At 37.6% G+C, this 5,050-nt stretch overlaps 1 pseudogene; it reads right to left on the bottom strand.

Moving 5' to 3' along the window:
* Positions 1-269: 269 nt before the first annotated feature.
* Positions 270-401, bottom strand: LOC112133680 (U4 spliceosomal RNA; annotated as a pseudogene).
* Between the last annotated feature and the right edge of the window lie 4,649 nt (positions 402-5,050).

Here is a 5,050-nt window from a genome sequence, read left to right as displayed (position 1 = left end):
AATGCTACTGGTGCTTGCATCTAAGAACAATTTCTATTATATATTCAGATCTTATTCCTATCTTATAAATTACCCTATTCTAGCATCAAGAAGGTGTATAGGGAAGAAAACCCCACCTGTTACCCTAGCATCAAAATTCCTAGGCTGCTACAAATTTTAATAAATGTATATTCTAATTTTATGAGATACAGAATAATAAATCAGCTTAAGCCAGCAGTTTATTTTTTATTCATCATTAATTTTTATTTTTTTTACCAACAAAGTTTAGTTTCCATACAGACTGTCCAAAAAATGCCAATCTAAACTATGTTTCAATAGTCGTATTGGGAAAAGTTTTCAATTAGCAATAATCATGCCTCAGATGGAGCTCGTTGGTCATAATACTGCCACTGAGCAAAGCTAAGGAGGTTTATTTTATTTTGATTTATTTTTCCATTTTGTATGGTTTGAAGGTTTGTTCCTTCCAAAATTCATGTTGAAATGTAATTCCCAATGTGATAGTGTTGAGAGATGTGGCCTATTTAAGAGGCACTTGGGTCATGAGGGCTCTGCCCTCACGAATGAATTAATCCATTCACAGATTAATGGGTTATCAGGTAATGGGACTGGTAACTATATAAGAAGAAGAGGGATCTGAGCTAGCATGTTAGCACACTCATTCTCCTTGCCGTGTGATGCCCTGTGCCATCTCAATAGTCTGCATAGTTCCCACCAGCAAGAAGGCTGTTACTGTGCGCCCATGACAATAGATTTCCAGCCTTCACTGTAAGAAATAAACTTCATTTCTTAGAAGACAGGCTAAGATGCTAATGTAAATGTGAATTTGAGGGGAAACATACGCAATTTAACTTGAACTGAGATCTTTCCTCCACATCTTGGTAATGAGCTTAGTAATAACCCAGTCTCCTCCAGACCAAACCTTAGACCTCAAAATCCAAACAACAAAACAATTGCACAAGGAGAGAATCACGCGACAAGCAAATGCATTTCTCAATAATGAATACTCTGTGATATACAACTGGACAAAAAGAGGAATACAGACAAAGATAATATGCTCAAGGCTGGGAATTATTAGTTAGTCCATTCACTTTATGAAAAGGATTACCTCTGTGACCACAAATAAATTCCAAAGCCTCTGATGTCATGAAGATTTTTTTTCTTCTTGAAAAAGAGACAGTACTAGAATTCCACTCTATTGATTTCCAACTCTAAAAGGAAACTCTAAAAGGATTCTTGAAGTAAAGATATGGACAGAGGGATTCACCTACTGTATTCTCTCCCTACCATTCTAAAAAAGGTTTGCTATAGGTAGTCAAATATATACACAGGCTATACATTTATAGCACATATCAGAACTAGAAGGAAGTAGCTTACATGAGCTAGAAGACATAGAGGAAGTCAGGAAAATTGCTACACTAGACACCATCTTTCCAGGGTGCTGGCCCTTGACCCATATCATCTCATCTCTGAGATGAAATAATTTATGCTTAAGATAATTTATGCTTAATGACACTGACTCTTTCTTTTTGCGTCTTTGAAAATAGAAGAAAAAAGACACCCAAGAGAGATTCCATAAAAAACTGAAATTTATTTAATGCATGGTTATTGGCCTACATATGGCCAAGATCTATTTAGTTCAAACTGCTAAGTATCTTCACTGGTTCTCAAGAAACCCCCAGCTTTGGTTCCACTGCTCTGACTTTTCTGTGCCATTTTAATTGTTCCAGTAAGATGCTGCACAGTGAACAGCCAAGCATTGAAAAATCAGCAATTTGCCAATCTGACCATTATAACCAAAAAAGAAATACAGAAATATTCCCTACTCAAAGCAGAAAAAAAAATTGTTTCTTATAAATAATGCAGTTTTATTATTGATATCATTGTTGTTATCATTATTGATCTATTTGATGTGACAGAGACAGATGGAGATGTTTCAGGACAGTTCTCCAGGTGGCCTTGGTCTTACTCAGTTCTCCTCCCTTTCCCACTTGTAGTTTTTCCCACTTGTAATAAATGTAGAATTTGCTGAGTATGCAAAAAGCCTAAAATGTGGGAGACTGACCAGAATAGCCCAGGCTCTGTTCCAGGGCCCCCTAGAAACAGGATGTCCTTTACTGATTTAATTCAGTGTGTCATGTAGCCCTCAGGTTATAAAACCTAGGTCAGGCCGGGCGCGGTGGCTCACGCCTGTAATCCCAGCACTTTGAGAGGCCGAGGGAGGTGGATCACCTGAGGTCAGTAGTTCGAGGCCAGCCTGGCCAACATAGTGAAACCCCATCTCTACCAAAAATACAAAAATTAGCCAGGCATGATGGTGCATGCCTGTAATCCCAGCTACTTGGGAAGCTGAGGCAGGAGAATTGCTTGAACCCAGGAGGCAGAGGTTGCAGTGAGCTGAGATCACGCCATTGCACTCTAACCTGGGGAACAAGAGAGAAACTCCATCTCAAAAAACAAAAACAAAAACAAAAAACCCTAGGTCAGACTTATTTCTGGGGTCCCTCATCTGCAGTGCAAGTGAGGTACATGAGATGAGAATCCCTCTATCCTGGGCAGCTTTCCTGAGCCTTTGGGGACAGGCTCAGAATGAATCCTGGGCTTCTGCCACCCGTGTTTTCTGTATATAAGTAATAAACCTGCATTATGTAACTTGTGGTGTGTGTGGACGTTCTATCTCACCAGACTCAGATAAGCTGGTAACCAGTGTACAGTAAGCCTGCTTCACAGACGTGTGCTAAGGTCTGCTCCTATGACAGTAATTTTGTCAATTTCTTCTTGAATTTTTAATATCTTTAGTTGTACATGTTTCATAGATTTTATTTAATGATTCAACAGTTATGGCTGTGATATTTTCACTGTGGAAATTAAATCTTTGTCAATATTTTAAAACATCTTCCTCTCATATTATGATTTTTGTATTGTGTTTTCTAATCTTAACAAGGATAAGCCACTATCTTTCAGTTGGCATTTGTCTGACATATCTTCCACTCATTTCTTTGCTTTTTGAGCCTTTCAATTTCTGAAGTAAACAGGTTTAATAACACCCGCACAGTCTTTGAAAAGGCTACAAATCAAAATAGTGAGCCAAACAGATCTCCCTTTTTGAGACTGAACAGACACAGAAAAATACCTTTTATTGGACTGGGGGGGATGCAGTTGGTGAGGAAGGACAGAATCATGCTCGTGGGGGCCACAGGAAGCTCTCTGTTTTGTTAGTGCTGTTCTTGTAGTTATTGAAATTATGAGCAGTCATTGAATAACTGTGATCTTGGAGAGTTTCCTCAACCTCTCTGTCTCTCAGGCCTACCTTGTCTATAAAATCAGGATGATGACAATACATAATTTCTAGGACAATTGTGAGGATTAAGAAGGTTAATATAAGTAAAATGCTTAGACCAACTCCTGATACATTGCAAGTGTTCACAAAATGTGAGGTAATATCATTATTTCTAATGTTACTTATGTCACAATCTTTGTTCCATTCCAATTGTTTCCCAATTTTCCTTCAGCTATGGAGCCTGTCATTGGACACTTAGGGGTATTGCTGATAGGTTAAAGCTGCAGTTGTCAGTAGGAATGAGAACCCATTAAACTGTGCTTGCTGTTTTATTCCTTTAAGTTTTAACTTGGTAGAAAATGCTGTACCACAATTTTTTCCCCACAATATAAAAAGGTTTATAGAAATAGATTATCTTAGACCTCCTCAAGCCTCCCTTCCCAAGACAAAAATGTGTAACCAGGTTTATATAGTCTTTCTGAAGCATTCTATAAACCCTTTAAAATAAAAAATTCAAGGGAAAAAGAAATTCAAAAGGCAGTGCTCCATCTTTACACACTCTCCTGCCCTTATCAATACCTGTTGTGTATGGCATAGATTTTTTCCTATTCTAAATTTACCATAGTTTACTTATCTAGCAGAGTATTCCACCAGCAGTCTATTGATAAGACAGTTAATGTATTCCTTGTTTTATTAATTATTTTATTTGCAAAAAAAGAAAAAGTCACAATGACTATGCTTGCACATTTAAATGCATACTTTCTGTAAGATACAGTTTTAAAAATAGAATTCTAGGCCAAGAGTATGAGCACTTTTAATTTTGGCAAATATTGCCAAGTTCCCTTCAATGGAGTTTCCACCATTTACATTTCCAGCAATAGTGTGTAAGTATAGATTTCTGTTTTTCCCATACACTTGCTCTCAGTATATTAGCAAATCTTTTTATCTTTGCCAGCCTGATACTGGAAACAGTTTTTCATTACAATTTTAGCTTACTTGTCTTTTATTAAGAATGAGATCTGACAGGGCACAGTTGCCCACACCTGCAATCTCAGCACTTTGGGAGGCTGAGGCAGGAGGATAATTTAAGCCCAGGAATTTCAGACCAGCGTGGGCAACATGGTGAAACCCCGTCTCTACAAAAAAAAAAAAAAAAAAAAAAAGCAAAGTATTAGTCAGGTATGGTGGTGCATGCCTGTAGTCCCAGCTTCTCAGAAGGCTGAGGTGGGAAGATTGCCTGAGCCCGGAAGGTCAAGGCCGCAGTGAGCCGTGTTTGCACCACTGCACTCCAGCCAGATTGACAGAACAACATCCTGTTTCAAAACAAAAACAAAAAAAAAATGAGATTGGTGGTTGCATTTTCCACCATCATCTAACAATTGTGTTAGTGAGATGGTGTATGTGAATATGTCAGTCTTTGCTTAGCTGTATGTTTTGAAGCTCTAAGGTTGGCAGCTGAAACCTTAGTTTTTTCTTATCACAGAAATATTTTTAAAAAACCAAACTGCAGCTTTCTTAGCTTAATATTTTTGTTTCTCTTATTTCATACTTTTTAAACCAATTCAATAACATCTCTAAATTGCAGTGGCTGCAAAAGTTCTCAGGGAATTTTTACACATCTATTTTCTTTTCTGTGAAAATATACTAAGAAAATGTAAAGAAGGAAATCCTTTTCTGCTTGCCTACAGCAATTCAAAGTCCACTGATGAATGGTTAGCTAGTAAAGCAAGGCCTCCAAAGCAAGGAAAATAGAATGATTAGGTTCTGTATTTC

The sequence above is a fragment of the Pongo abelii genome, chromosome 4, assembly GCF_028885655.2.
Source record: "Pongo abelii isolate AG06213 chromosome 4, NHGRI_mPonAbe1-v2.0_pri, whole genome shotgun sequence".
Classification (NCBI taxonomy): Eukaryota; Metazoa; Chordata; class Mammalia; order Primates; family Hominidae; genus Pongo; species Pongo abelii.
This window is presented reverse-complemented; position numbering and strand designations above follow the sequence as displayed.